The 15,790-nt window shown below is 54.3% G+C and overlaps 1 long non-coding RNA gene across 1 annotated transcript; it reads left to right on the top strand.

The window, feature by feature from the left end:
- Positions 1-1,321: 1,321 nt before the first annotated feature.
- On the top strand, positions 1,322-7,347 carry LOC131495441 (uncharacterized). Its single transcript, XR_009253948.1, has 4 exons — positions 1,322-1,604; positions 2,049-2,176; positions 6,685-6,772; positions 6,902-7,347. It is a non-coding gene; the product is annotated as an uncharacterized LOC131495441 (long non-coding RNA).
- The last annotated feature ends 8,443 nt before the right edge of the window (positions 7,348-15,790 follow it).

Genomic DNA, 15,790 nt, shown 5'->3' with positions numbered 1-15,790 from the left:
CCTAGGGCACGGTGCCTCCACACATTGTAAGGTTTTATCACAGCAGAACAGCAGTGCTCTTGGCCTCATTTTGCCCTTGAGGAGATAGACAGAGGTTGGAGCAACCTACCCATCGAGGGCAGAGCCAGGCTTCTCTTGATCCCGAAGTGGTTTTAACCCTTGTGTCACACTGTGTCGCCCTTGAACTGTATCCATTAGACGCCGGGGAATGACCGACGGTGCCGAGCAGGAAACTGAGATGCTAAAGGAGGGTTTTCGAAGATCATCTGACAGCAGCGGGTGGGCTTGGGGGGGAGAGAGGCAAGGCCAGAGCTGTGGGGACGAGTTTGGAGGTTACTTCAACAGTACCACCCTGAAGCCCCTCCAGGGGGGTGGCAGGAGCGGAAATGAGGGACAGTTGCAAGGGACACTGAGCTTTTGGCAGCCGAGTCGTCCCAGAGGTGAGGAGGACACCCTTCCTTCTCTCTGATCATTTGGGGTCCCGCTGGGTGTTGGTGGCCGGTGCCACGGGTGACACCCAGGTGTCGCTTCTGCTCAGGTGAGTTCATCCGGGAGCAGAGGAACACAGAGATGATGCCTTGCTCTGCCCCCCCCCCCCCCCCCCCCCGCAGGGCTGGTTGGGAGCCCTTCCCGGGCAAGGCCTACGCCTTTGAAAGGTCTGTTTATCCAGCGCGGAAGACCGAGTCATGTGTGCTCAATAAACCGTAATTGGCGGTGGTGAGCTCACAGCGTCTCTAAAAGAGAGAGAGTGAGCAACCGTCATTTACGAGCAAACTCCTCTCAGCTGGAGGAAGGAGATGCGCCTAATGACTCTTTCCTTACTGATGGGGAAACCAAGGCTCAGAGGCCCCACGGCTTTCCCACGGTGGCCTGGAGAGCCAGAGGGCAGGGCTGGCGTTCAGATGCGCAGTCTCCATCTTTGACCTGGAGTCCCGTCGCTTGCCCCAGCTCTCCTCTCTTTGGTGCCCGAGAAACAAGGGGAATTAATGACCAGCCTTCCCTCAAGCATGGTAGTTTACCGTTCACAAAACAGCTTCCGGCCCATGATTGCATTTGACCCTCACAGCAACTGGGTATTATTATGTTCCCTTTGCAGATGGAGAAACTGAGGCTCGAAGAATCTAAGGCTGTGCCCGTTCCTCTGTGAGCGATAGAGCTGGGATTCAGAATGAGGTTTTCTGACTCCCAAGTCCTCGCCTCTTCCCAGGAGCCATGGGAATGGGGAAGCAAATGGAAAACAGAACAGCAAAGAAGAGAGAGAAAGGGGTCAGTGGAGGAGGGGGGAGGGTGGCAGACACAGCTTAGCTGATGCCTCGGGGCCTTCGGATTAAACATAGTAAAAGCTTCTCGGCATTAAAGACTGTTCACTCCAGGCGTGAGCTACTTGCGGGAATCGGTTTATCCGCCTGAGGAGTGAGTGTGGTTCTTCCTAGAGGGAGATGGAGGGATGAGGTGACTTCTGGAAAGTCTTCTTGCTTCCCACCCACGCATCTTGTGAGGAAAGAAGCAAGAGGAACAGGAAATGAATGTCAACAGCTGTCTTGTAGTGCGGAGTGAGAGTGTTTGCCTGGATGCCCGGATGGGGGAACTGCGCATCTACTCAGGTAACACCCTCCCTATCCCATGGTCCCGTTGACAACTCTCTCTTCCCCTGCCCTTTAACGCATCATTATCTCATTGATGGCCATTGATGGCCATCCCATTATCTCATTACAAATGGCCATCCCAGCCCAAGAGGAAACCATAGGTGTAGCTTAAGAAGCTAGGAAGTAACTTCCTTTGTCCCAGAGGGTTGAGGAATGAATGGAATGGAATGCCTCTTCCCACATGTCCCCTGGTTGGCTTGAAGTCTCTCAAGCCCTGCTCTGGATGAAGAGTCTGGACTCCTGGGTCCCAAGCCCGGGGGAACAGCCATCCTCCCACGGGGGGGTAGATATGGCTTTTGCGGTTGGGTTCAGAAAAGTAAAGAACCTAGAAGGGCCCAAGCGACCAAGAAGTCTACTGACTTGGGTTCCCTTTACTCTGCTTCTTCTTTGCCCACCTTTCAGAGAAACATGGCAGCGGGAGCCCCGTGAAGCTGGTGAGAGGTAAGGCCAAAGGGTTGGAGATGGTCCACATCAGGCTGTTTCTTGGCTCCGTGCTCAGCCTCAACCACCACTTCTCACCACTTGAACCAGTAAGTCTGGCCCACAGGCCACAGGGGGGTCTTGGCATAGAGAACTCAGAGGACTGGGTATTCCCACCCTGTGTTCTGGGTCTGCCCAAGGTATAACATAGCATCTGTAGGTCGTAGGCACTCACTAGATATCTGATGAAGGAGTGAGTGAAATAATTCGCTGTGATCTTGAGCAGATTATTTCCCCTTTCTAGATCTTAGTTTCCACACCTGTAAAATGGGGATTATAATTCTGACCCTGTCCATCCTTCCAAGCCATCCTCCCACCCCTAGGAGCAAATGAACAGATGGACGTGAATGTTGTTTATACGCCACAGGTTTTTGGGCCACACCAGGGGCGACACAGCAGTTGGCATTTGAGCCGCCTCCACTCTGCCGCTCTTGTGCACCTGCTGTATGCGAACCAGGTCGCCGCTCACCTACCCCGCTATACTCCACACCTGGTGGACCCTGTTATGCTCCACCTTGAAATGTGGCTGTCCCATGTCTTCTGCCTTCGGGGACCCATGCCCTACGTTAACCTACCAGGGATACCACCTGCCTTCTTGAATGCCTAATATGTGCCAAGCATTTAGAACATGATCTCCTTCGATTCTCACGTGAGTCCTCTGTGGGACTCACACGAGTGAAGGGAACTATCCAAGGGGGCTCAGCATTGAGTGGTAGAACCGAATTGTATCCAGGTCTCTGGGGGGGAGAGGGGGCTCTGACCTTCTGGTTGTGCTTCCTGGTGGTTGATAGCCTGTGGGGGGCGGGCACTCACTGCAGCAGAGAGAACACAACAGTTAGAGGTGACAGACCTGTGTTCAAGTTCAAGCTTTAGCGCATACTAAACTGGGTGTCCTCAAGCAAGCTATGTCCTATGTCACCGTATTAGCTCTCTCTCCTGATCTTGTAATTGTGAGGATCAAAAGCAGGGGTGTGTTCAAACCACGTAGTTAGCGGGGAAAGTGTCCTTCAGATATCGATAGGATTTTTACAGATCTTCTAAATGTGTTGGTGTCACAGAAAGAAATGGCTGTAGTGGGGGGATTTCAGAGTCCATAGCACCCTGGTGTCATACTGTGGGAAAAGGTGTCTTTTAAAGTTCCTCAGATCGGGGCACCTGGGTGGCTCAGTCAATTAAGCGTCTGACTGCGGCTCAGGTCATAATCTCATGGTTGGTGAGTTTGAGCCCCGTGTCGGGCTCTGTGCTGACAGCTCAGAGCCTAGAGCCTGCTTCAGATTCTGTGTCTCCTCTCTCTGTCCTCCCTCCGCTTGTGTTCTCTCTCTCTCTCTCTCTCTCTCTCTCAAAAATAAATAAACATTAAAAAAAAAATAAGGTTCCTCAGGTCACATTAGGAGAACAACTCTTTGGTCCACCTTTTGTTAGGAAGGGCTCTGTCCTCAGTCTCCCCAAGGTCCTAACCTAGGACAGAATCCTAACCTGTGCTGGAGCCTGAGCGCAGATCCACTCTGTAAATGAATCTGCACTTCCTTTCTCCCTTGATGAGCTGGCCCACCTCTGGGGAGAGCACCCCAGTACTTGGAGGTTCCCTCCCTGCCTCCATTCCCTGCCCCCCCCCCCCCCGGGGGCCTGATGCTGGAAAAAGAAACAGCTCAGTTATAAACTCATCCCAGCTGGGCCTCTTCATGGAAACACTGACAGACCCTTCAAGACTAGCTGCCAGCCCAGTGTGCCTTTCCAACCCCCTGGCTCTGAGCTAAATATAGTGGTAGGAGGGAAGGTGGGGTGGGTTTGCGGGGTGGGGAGGGACTCAGGAGAGGGAGGGAGAGAGCATGGAGGAGAATGGGAAGGGAAGGGTGGAGGGAGAAAGAAAGGAGGCAGCGATCACTTAGGGAGAGACAAAGAAAGAGAAGGGAATGTGGAACGTGCACAGGGTGACACACAGGGGGCTCCAGGCTGGCGCCCGGCCCACAAACCCCAACCCTCGGCGACTGCTTACCTGCTGCAGCGATTAGAACAGAGGCAGCCGCCTCTCTGCATCCCTGCCTGCCGCTTCCCCACATCCTCATCCGGAGCCAGGCCTGCCATTAGCTGAACCCCAGGGCAGCATTTCAGGCAGCTTAGGGTCCCTCGGGTCTGCCGGTGGCCTTGGGTGGGTGGGGGGGAGCACTTCCTGGTAATGGAGGTGGCTGGTGCCCTCTGAGTGGGTTTCCAGCACGGTTGAGCGAGAGGGTGCAGCCTCAGAGACTCTGGGGAGAAATCTGCTTCCCGGCTCCCAACACCCGCCTGGCCTTGGCCGTGGGGGTAACAGGCAGGTTGAAGCGCTGACTTGGAACCCAATTAGGAGGGTCTGACTCAGCCGAGCAGAACCAGACCAGGCTGGCAGTGTGAGTGGGGGGTGGGGGGGTGGCGGTGGGGGTGCTGAAGCCCCAGCACAGGGGAGCCGAGGCAGGAACTGGGGGACTATCAGAGAGGTTTGGGAAACTCACTGCACTTTGGTCTAAAGTCCAAAACCATGCTCCCATCAGATGCAACTAGGTTTGCCTTCCCATCAAGTCCTTTCGAGTCTATCGCTCTGACCCCTCGGGATGTGGAGTGAGGCTCCGATCAGGGCCCCTGGCTCCCTGGGGCAAAAGGTGGATTTGGGGTGTGTGTGTGTGTGTGTGCGCGCGCGCGGGGGGGGGGGGGCGGGTAGGGAAGGGTGGGCAGGATTTGCTGCTCTAAGTGAGCAGCGCTTAATAGCTGCTCAGTAAACATTTGGGGGCAGTGGTGTGGGGCAGGCATATCGAAAGCCTCAGGGGAAGCAGGCAACAAACTCGCCCCTCTTCCTCATCCCAGTCCCTCCTCACAGATTCTGGGAGGCAGAAAGGGGTAAGGGAAGAGGGGGAAAGAGGCAAGAGGCACGTGCTCGCACCAGCAGGAGAGCACAGGAGGAGATAGATAAACGAGCCTTGTCACCCTTCTCCCAGGCTCCACGAGAGCGGAACAGTTCCTGTCCCCCGCGGGAAGATCAGCCATTATTTATGAGCTGTCTGGAGGGGGCACTGCAGGTATATCCAGCTTGGCTCCCCTCCCCCACTGGGGAAGGGGTGGGGGAGGAGCTGGTGGTGCCGGAGGCTTGTGCTTTCTTAAAGGCACAGGAAGCCACCGCAGGTGGGCCTGGGTCCAGCCCACACGGGAGCCCCCGGGCAGCTTCCAGTCAGAGGAGAGAGGTGAAGCCCTCTGATGGCAAGTGAGCTGACTGCTTGCGTGCAGGAAGGAGCTTGGGGGACCCAGAGTCCTCAGGGACAGCTCCTCTGGGCTCTGCTGGTGCTGGCCCCACACAGAAGGAAACTCACCCGACCAACTGGCACGAACCAAGAATTGAAGGCTGGGGGGATTCGGGAAATGGGTAGAAGTCTGGGTACAAGAGGAAGATGGGATAAAGAGCACCCTATCCCAGGAAGGGGTGGGGGTGGTCAGGAAATGTCCACCCTCTGGACAGCCAGAGGGACAGGCATTAATGGAAGAGGCAGAAAGTGACGGTGACAGAGCTACAGGCAGCAGGCCAGAGAGGAGCCCTCCTAAGGAGCAGGGGCACAGGAAAAGAACAAAAAGAAGGAAAGGCAGGTGAGAGGAGAGATTTGGGGAGTGGGGGGTGGGGAGAGGGGTGGGCGCCTCGGGCCCCAAGTCTAGCAGGGGAAGGTGGAGTGGGCGGGGGAGGGCCACCTCCCCAGCAAAGCAGAGATTGCTGCTTTCATTTCAATCGCTATCAATAATACATTCCCGAGGAGCTGCCTTTGACAGCAATTAAAAAAGCATTTATGCTCCCAGAGAGAAATCAAAATGATTTCCTCCCACCTCCCTACGCTCTCTGGGCAACGGTCCCTAGCGATGATCATCTCCCTGATTGTGCGCAGTCCAAACCGGGGACACATGAGGGAGGGGCTGAACAGGGGCCAGGGAGTATTCTTCACCCCCTTCCCCAGAGGTAGAATATCTGAATGCTTTATACCAGGCTCTGGGTGTGTGGGTGGTTTGTGGGAGATGGGGGTGCAGAGGCTGGGGATTTTAAATATGGCACAGAAACCTTTCCCGATTACCCAGTCTCTGTGAGCCTGCGACGGAGGCCGGCCGCCTCTTCAGCCTGCTGGCTGCAGGTGACCCTTGTCTCTCTCTGCTGAAGTACCCAGATTGGGGAAGGTTGAGCTGTGAGCGATACATTCCAGAGCTGATTTCAATTCAGCAAACCTTTACCAAGCCTCTACCAAGCCTGAGGGTGTTTCAGAAGTGATTAAGAGGGTCTGTGTTTTCTAGAAGCCTATTACCTGGTGGGCAAGAGACACAGTGAACTCCACGAAGAACCGGGGTGTCGGGCAGATGGTGTAAGGAGTTACGGGGAGCACGGTGCATGGGAGAGGAGAGGAATGGGGAGGGCAAGAGGGCCAGTCAGTGCGGGAAGTTCCTTCCCAGGCCGGGGGGGGGGGGGGGGGGGGGGGGGGGGGGGGGAGCAGGGGAAATGGTCATTGCTCTGTCTCCTCGGTACTTCCGTGAGCCAGGCTTTGTGCTTGAACCCTCACAGCTACCCTGCAAGGAAGCCAACACTTTAACAGACTAGAAAACCAAGGGGTAGTGAGGTTCCATTATCCTTGCTGGAAGTCACACGGCCGGTAAGTGACAGAGCCAGGGTGAAGGGTATCTGTATACCGTTCACCAGTCTATTTTGCTTCCCACTGCTAATGTTGAATTCCAGACCCTTCCTTCCTCGGCGACTTCACCTCTACGAATTTATCCCACAGGTGTCCTTGCAAATGGGCACAGTGACATTACCTACGCAGTTTCTGGCAGCAACAACTTTTTTACACAGCAAAAGATCGGAAACAACCCAAATGCCCATCACGGGGGACTGGTTACATGGATGGGTAGACCATACAATACTCTGTGCAGTCTTCGAGAGAAATGACGAACGCTTGATGTATGGATATGGAATAATTCCCAGAACACAGTGTTCGGAAGAAAAGGCAAGCACGGGGCAATGTGTGTAAGATCCTGTCGTTTTTTTGAAAAGGACAGGGGAAAGAATATTCCAGACAACGGGGCTTATTTCTGGGAAGAATAACTGCAGCTTATCAAGAGCGAGAATGGGAGGAAGACTTCATCGAATATGCTTTTGGCGTGTGTGAGTTTGGGACTTTTTGAAGGCATGGCCCATTCAAAATAAAGGAGTAAAACGAAAAATAAGTGTTCCGGTATAAACCTGTTGGATGGCTATGTTGTACACCTGAAACTCATGTGACATTGTGTGTCAACTATATTTTTAAAAAAACGTCCTGATCTAGGCAAGCAGTCTTTTTTCTTTTAAGTTGCTTTATTTATTTTGAGAGAGAGAGAGAGAGAGAGAGAGAGAGAGAATCCCAAGCAGGCTCCACACTGCCAACGCAGAGCCCGACATGGGGCTTGAACTCAAGAAACGTGAGATCGTGTCCTGAGCCCAAACTCAGGAACCTGAGATTGTGACCTGAGCCAAAACCAAGAGTTGGATGCTTCACTGGCTGAGCTCCCCCACTCCCAGGCGCCCCAGTGAGGTGCAGTCTTAATGGGTGGACAGGTGGCAGTTCACGGGAAGCAGGTCGTGAAGAGGCTGCGGGGGTATCGGCTTTAGAAGGACTTACATTTCGATCTGCAGGCTGACAGTTAGTAGCTACAAGTCTTCCCGCAAGTTACTTAGTCGTTGAGTCCCAGCCCACTCCAGTGGAAATAGGGATTCTCCTTCCTCCCAGCCTCTTCTAAAGGGGAAGTCACACGGTGAGGTAGTGTCCGTCTGAGCTATATGCTCAGGCTGTGGCAGCTGTGACCACCGTGGTCACCAAGAGAAGGATGCTGGGTGCTTCTCGTGTCAGGGTGTCTGGTCAAGAGTGAGGACGCCTTGCTGAGAAGGCCTCTCAGATCATCCCTGAGTGTGTCCGTGCTGCTTGGCAATCTGCTGTCGTCCCAGTTGCTGGCGGCTGGGAGGAAGCATGGTGCATACTTGACCTCCATCAGGGACCTGCAGGCCCCACCCAAATCTCTGGCTGGCCTGAAACCCAGAGAGCAGCACTGGGTCTGCACAGACACGAAGGCTCTCTCCATTTTCTTTCTTGCAGAGAGCTTTGGATTATCCTCAGAGACCTCTCTATCCAGCCTAAAGGCATCGACGCCTTTCCTGGAGGCTGTGTTTTGTGGCATCCAGCGTGGGAAGGAGAGAGAGCCAGAGGGGGGGTCAGGGCCACCTGGGGGACTCGAGTCAGAAGGCCTGTGTCCTCAGCCTCAGTTTCCTCATCCGTAGAATGGAGCTGCAGCTGTGTTAGTGTGGACGCAGGAAAGCCACACGGAGCATGCTTTCATTGTCTTAGGATGGTTGGGATACAAACACTTGGGGAGACCGGCAAGTGAGTAGACAAACCCTCAGATCAGGCCCATCAAGCCCAAACAGGATCAGCCAGGGGGTTCAGAGCTTGAGGAGACTGGTTGGTGCTGCTCCTTCTGCCTGGAAGGGGCCTCTGGGTGGGCTGGTGAGCGGTGGGGGGAAGGGAAGCTGAGTGGGTTGGCCGCAGAGACTTTTCTGGGGCTTTCCTCTAGTCACTCAACAACAGGAACGGGTGCCCCTTTGAGTGTTTCTACTGGGACATTCTGAGAAAAGATAAGACACGGGTGGCCCCATCCTCGAGAAACCCTCAGGCGATGTGGTGGTAGAGCTCATTGAGTCATTCAACAAACACTTATGGAGCCACTTGTGAACATGTGAAAGATGCCCAGGATGGGTCAGCCATGGCCCCTGCTCTCTAGAAGCTCATAGTGGGGCAGGGAAGACCATTCATAGCTCACAAGGCTCTCTTTTCACAAGAGGAGATTGTGCCAGTTGATTGTGTAAGAACTGAAGGAATATGGGGGCGGGGGGAGTCCGCGCTCAGGGCCAGGGAGGCTTCCTGAGGAGGACGGGGCCCAGCCAGTGGGACGAGAACCAGGAGGCCCGCTGAGAGGGGTGCGGGTGGCCCGTGCAGAATGCGGGAGAGCAGGTGTCCCTTTGGGACTGTGATGTGCATGTGATGAGCTGGAGAAAAGAGCGCTGCTGGTGGGTAGGCTGGTACCCTGGGGGTGCCGGGGGTTCTCTCCCCAAACTCCCCAGCCAGGCAGCTGTGTTGCTTCTTGCACGGTAGGGGCTATAAACCTTTTATTATTCTCTCCGTGGTCTCAGCCAGACACTTCGCCCTGCCTACTGCCAGAGCAAACAGGCACAAAGCTCAGGCAGGGACGGGAGGAGACGCCCCCCACAACACAGGGAGCACACATCAGACGCAGGAACTGGCCAGCCCCTGGCCCAGCCTGAGTGCCAGGCTCCTGGGTCACCTGCTTTGTGTCTGGGTTACAGCCTGCCCATGTTGGGGATGGGGACCCTGTCTCTGTCCGCTGGGCCTCCCTGTCCGGCAGGCCTGGTGGATTCACATAAATATTGATTGTCTGCTTGGCCATCCAGAAAGGGGGAGAGAGAGAGAGAGAGAGAGAGAGAGAGAGAGAGAGAGAGAGAAGTGGGGTGGGAGGGGCATCCCTAGCAGGCAGCCCTGGGTGAGTGGAGTCCTGATGCCGAAGACTGACCAAAGGACCTCTTTGGCCTGTTCCTCATGGAAGAGGCAGGGATACTAGGGTGAAGAATACTCTGGAGGGTGGTAAACACCAAATCCCAGAGAATGGTCATCTTAGGGAGGAAGAGGAGAGTGAGCAGGGCCTACAGTGGTATTCACAGCAGTTTATTTATGGAAGCCAAGAGCAGCTACGATGTGCATTTGTGATCCTGTTCTTTATGTTTTCTGAATGTCTGAACAGTTCATAAGGCAGTTTGTTTAGTGACCTGGAGAGCTCATGGAATCCTTCCACCAGCCTCGAGGCAAGACCTCAGTAACCCCCTGGAAACTGGTCATGTTCTAAGGCTAAAGGAGTTCCCAAGACCACAGCACAATGTAGTGCTAGGTGCCCTTCCCCCAGCTCAGGGGACGGTGTTCCTTCTGTGTGTGAGGAGGGAGAGCCTCTGCAGGGGCCTCTGGGCAGCGGCCCCTGTAGGGTTCCTTCAGTGCCCCTCAGACTCCTCTGGGTCATGCTGGTTCCTACCCCTGCTCCACTGGCCCCACTGTGTGACCAGCCAGCAAGGCAAGGGATGTCTGTGGCCTTTTGGGGAAAGTGGGCCTTTGGGAGAGAAGGCACAGCCTCCAGATGACCTTCTGACCACCCTCTTTTCCTAGTTTATTCCCATCATCCCGAGACAATGCCCTCATGAAGGACTAGGGACAGAGCAGATTAAGAACTTCCATGAGAAAATGTCCCTATCTGGTGGATCCGGATCTGGTGACCGAGAAAGAGTTTGAGATCCCCTCTGTCTCTGTCAGTGACTTGGGCATGACTCCGAAGCAAAGGGACAGCTATTTCCACTGTAGGAGGACCCTACCGGCCTGGAGATTCAAGACGAAGCCATCAAACATCAGAGGAACTCTGGTAATCCCAGCCGCACTGTAAATTCTGTGGGGGCAGGGACCTCCTCTATGATGCTGCTGGGCACACAGCAAGCACTTAATTAATGCTCGTGTCTTGCTGGGGAAGAAGTCAGCCTAGGTGAGCGTGCTTTCACAGCTGGAGAAAACTGAGGAAGCCTGCTGCAAAGCGCACGAGCTTTGGAGTCAAACTTGGACTTGAATCTTAGCCCTGACGCGTCTCAGCTGTGTGACCTGGGGGATGTCACTTCACCACTCTAATCTGGGGTTCCCTGATCTGTAAAAAGTCATTAACCATAGTGCTTACCCCCTAGGGGTGTTACAAGGCTAACGGGTCCAACAGAATGCCACTGACCTATCACGGGTGCTGAAGTCCCCAGCCCCCCTGCTCGGACACTTGAACTTCCTGAGAACACTTCCTGAAGCTTCAGGTGGAGAGAGATGTTCTTATAGTTTCGTCCCGGTCTTGGTATGTTTTCTGGGCCATCTAGTTTCTCATTCTGTCATAGCTTTTTTTTTTTTTTTTTTTTGGTCATTCCTCATTTTTCCCTTTCTCTGTTTCTCTTCTCCTCTTACCTTTTCCGCAACATTTTCTGCTGTCTTCCACTCCACGCTTTCTCATCCTCCCCCCCTTCTCCTTTCTGACGCCTGTCCTCAGGCCCTCCGAGTGTGTGGCCCTCCTCCCTGCTCCCTGTTCTGCCGGCACTGCTCACCTTGCTGGCTCTGTTCCATGCTCCTCTGTTCCACGGCATAGGATGACTTTCCTCAGGGAATTCACGGAAATGAGTGAGAAGCATCTCCCGCCTCAGAAACCAGCTGGGGAGCTGCTCTCCACAGAGAATTACAGTCATTTCTGGGCAAAGCTTTTAACTCTTGGAGCCAAATCCATCGGGGTCTTCCGCAAACCAGCAGCAGAGGTCTCGAATATCGTGCTGCCCAGACAGCGGACGCCCTCTCCTGAGTCTGCTCCCAGGACAGGATTCGGCAGGACCCTGGAGGGTGGGGACACTGTTGTCAGGATCAGGACGCCCCCATCTCATGGGGGAGACAGCACTCACCTGAGTCAGACCTAACACAAGCAATAGACAACAAGCAATAGATAGAAAGCGGTTTTCTTCGGGGGTGCTTAGGAGCCATGACATTTAGAACAGAACAGATGGAATCAGAGAAGACTTCTTGGAGGAGGCAGGTATAGGACAGAACCTGAGAGAAGTTGCTGGGAGGACATCCAGAGAGAGAACAGTGGCCTGGATCCTTTCAGAGGGTGGGTCGGGGTACCTGGGTTGTGTTGTACTCAGGGACTGAGGATTTAGTTCGACAGGCCAGAGCCAAGAACCATCGTGAAGAAATGAGACCCGTTGGGAAGGGGCCGGGGAAAGACATGTCTCCCCCGAGCAGCTGGGTGAAATCCAGGGATGTCAGGCTGTCAGGCTGTGGCAGGTGCAGTCAGTTACTTCCCCATGGCTGGCTGCTTTCTGGAAGAAGCCCACCTTGCAGGAGGCAGGGACAAGTGGAGTGGGGTGGAAGGTGTTTGATCTCCCATGACTGTCTAGTATGTGGCAGGGTGCGGGGGGGGGGGGGGTGGGGGGGGGGAAGGGGAGGAGGGGGGAAGAGGGGAGGCGGGAGGGTACGTCAGGACCTGAAAGTGCACGTCCATGCTTTTATGAGGGTATATGTGTCTTCATACCTGCAAAAGATGTGCTTTGGCAGATCTGTGTCAATGGGTGGGCATGTGTGGGTCTATACACATGTATGTGTCTGTCCCAGGGCCACCCCCCTACTGTTTTTATTAACAACCCCTTTTGGTTATGCCCAGGCTTTCTCTTTCAAGGCCAGCCCTCCAGCTGAGCACGGGATGGGATCTGGGAACTTGGAGCGGGCCAAGCCCAATTGCATTGCTCTGCTCTGTAAGGCCTCAAATTGGCCAAATTGGCTGCCCAGAGCACCAGGCCCAGATCAAATCGAATAAATCATCGAATGGGGAGAAGACCTGCTGTCCTCTCTGACTAGGCTGGTGACAGACAGTGTCTGCCGGAGAGGAGGGCCCGAAGGATGGGTGGTTGTTTAGGGATTGATTCACCAAAGCTCATCCAGCGTGCGTTTTCCAAAGCTTCTTTTGTGACCGGTGCAGGAACTCCTTACATCTGAAATCTCCCTGGCTCTCTCTTGAATTTGCCCTTTCCAGAGGAGCTCAGCAGCCAGGCCGGGATCCCCAGGTTTGCACCTTCCCCCTTCCTCCCCATTCTTCTCTGGGTCTCCCTCCGTCCCTCCCTTTGCCTTCTGCCCCTCCTACCGCTGCAGCCCGGGCTGGGTGGGCAAGCACTTTGGCTCGGGGAGGGAGTGGGTGGGCTAGCCCCGTAGCAAGCACCAGCAGCCCAGCAGCCCACTCTGAAGTCAGAGGAGGCTTTGGTTGCCCTGGATGAGAAGAGTAGTCTAAGCAAGCTTCTGGCCTTTTGCCCTCAGGGAGCCTTTGGTTCTCTGCAGGCAGCAGTCTCCGAAGGCAGGGACCGGAGGTCTGAAGCTGTCTTCCTGAGTTTCCCCATCTGTTCTCTTGGGAGAGGACAGCTGTGGGCCAGGGGGTGATTTGTGGATTCTTACCGATAGAGTCAACAGGCTGGGGGTCGCTGCCCAGGAGCAGGCTGGCGGCGGGGGGTTGGGGGGGGTCGGGGGGGGGAGCTCGGGGCTGTGTGCTCACATCTGTTCCCATTCCTTGCTTTTGCCCCCTCCCTGTCCTATGCATGGTCCACAGAAGTGTAACTATATTTTACTTGCCGTTTAGGGGGCTGTGTGTCATTATTATTTTGTTTTGTTTCCTGGTGCCTTTCTGTGCTCCCAGACCAGAAATTGCCTGAGGGCAGAGACCATAAGTCTTCAGAATGGAGCTCCCTAAGGACTACTTACCTTTTCCCTAATACCTGCCTTCTGTCCAGGGGCTTCATCTGGTTTTGATGCTTAGGAAACTTGCCTCCTGCCTGGAGTCCCCGGGGTTGGCAGGAAGGTGAGGAGAGAACATAAAAGCATAGCTTTTCCTTCAAAAACCTCCCAAGAAACCTCTAAAGCACTTTATGAAGAAGATCTACATGTCTTCCTATGATGTCTGGGAAACCGGAGGACAAAGTCACCCTTTTTTCTCCGTCAGGGTAGGGAGCCCCTGAGAAACCCAGAAGTTTAGCCAAACATACAAACCGGGGAGTAAGAAAGTCCTGGCTTGACACATAGCCCTTTTGTCTCCAATCGTCAGCTTGCCCCCCCCCCCCCCCCCCCCCGCCTCCTATTTGGTAGGATGTTATTAGCAAGTTAGGAAAATAGCTCAACGCATCGATAAGATACTTAAATAGCTCACCAAGCCCTCATCGGTGGTTTTATGCAGTCAGTTCCCTGGCTGGCTCCTGCTAATGAATAATTCAGTCTGGCTGTGTGGGGAGACAGGTCAGACAAGGGGCTACATGCATACAGAACAGAAGCACTGGTCTGGCTGAAAACAGGTTTCCAAACACTGTAAAAGGAGATGGACCGATAGAAGAAAAGGAGAAGGGGAGTGAGGCGGAGGGGCAGGGGCAGGTAGAGAATGCTGTCGAAGGGGCCACGCGGTGACTTGCAGGGGCTACTGCAGGGAGGCCACTGAGCCTAGGGATGGACGGGTCACTGCCATTTGAGACCAGAAGGCAGCTGTGGCCACCAGAGCAGCCGGTGAGGAGAGAGGGTCAGGTGGGTTACAAACGTGGAAGGAGGGATGGGGCCTCTCCAAGGCAGAAACTGAAAGATCCGGCAGAACAGGTCAGGGAGGGCTGGTGGGGAAGGGGACTGAGGTGTCCTTGTCACTCAGTCTCTGGCTTCTGACAGTGACATCCCTCAAGGTTTTAGGAGTAGGGCCGGGGAAGGGGAGAAGTAAATTGATGCTGATGAGGATGGGAAAGGGGGGTGGGGGAGGGACAGAGGGAGCCCGGGAGAGGCACTGTGGCCCTGTCTTCTGGGGCACTGAGCCAAGTCCTGAGTGCACCCCATGGGGATCCGCTTTCCACCGCTTATCATGTGTCCACCTTCACTTGTGGCCCAAACTGGGGGCCCCGGGGGTGGTTTCCAAAAATGGAAAAAGATGGCATCTACTGATTTCTTCAAAATGTTAACTCTTCTCTCCCACTCTCTCCAGGAAGCACACCGCCCCCCACCCCGTCACCTTGACACCCTTCTTCCCAAAACAAGCCAAGGCAGCCCTTGGTCTTACTTTCCCGGGGAATGGGGACAACAGTTGCCTGCACCAGAAAGAACTTGTTAAGTGCTCGGAATCCCCCCCCACCCTCTCCGGGAGGCTGTCTGGTTCTGCGAGCTGGAGCTATTGTTGGATCACATTAGAGTTTAAGCTTGCTGTTGTCGGTATCTTTAAAATCGATGGCAATACATAAAGGCTTCATCCAAATCAATGCATACATCTGCGGGTGCTAAGAATTCATGTGGGAGAGATCCATTAGCAGTAAATGAAGAGCAGAAAAGGGACAGAGAGGAGGCCGGGCCTGAGATCAGATGCCAGGACCCTGGACAGGCACAGGGAGAGATCCTTGGCATCTTGTCTGACGCCTGCCACGTGGGGCCCTTGGAACCGCAGCCAGAGAAAAGCAAGAATCAGGGGCCTAGCCGCGGTCACCTTGTCTGTCGCCGTCTCAGCCACGTCTGCATAGATGAGACGCTTGCACTGATACCTGGGTTTCTCAAGGACACCCTCAGGGGTGGGACAATCTGAATTAAAAGCCTAAATGGGGGTGAGAGTTTGCCCCCTTCCCTAGCGGAGGGCGAGATGTGTAGTAGTTCTCTGAATCTGAAGCCAGAGGCTAGAGCGATGCTCCTACACTTTGAATTTTTATGAATCTTATTACGATCGGCGATGTTATAAATGATTAATAAGGCATCTGAATTGGAGGTATTGTCCAGTGGAGACAGGGAAGGAAGGAAGGAAAGAAGGAAGATTAATATTTATTGAGTGGTGACATACATCAGGCTTTCTCTGCTTAAAACTTTCACACACATTATCTCCTTTGCACTTAACCCAGACATCTGCAGTCCTTGCCTCCCAACTTCTCCCTGTTTGTTTACTTTTCCTCTGTCTGGGACTATCAGAACTCAGGTCTGTAGCCCCTGTGACTTTCTGTCCCCTAGGGCAGCATTGAGGGAACA

The sequence above is a fragment of the Neofelis nebulosa genome, chromosome 15 (genome assembly GCF_028018385.1).
Source record: "Neofelis nebulosa isolate mNeoNeb1 chromosome 15, mNeoNeb1.pri, whole genome shotgun sequence".
Lineage (NCBI taxonomy): Eukaryota > Metazoa > Chordata > Mammalia > Carnivora > Felidae > Neofelis > Neofelis nebulosa.
This window is presented reverse-complemented; position numbering and strand designations above follow the sequence as displayed.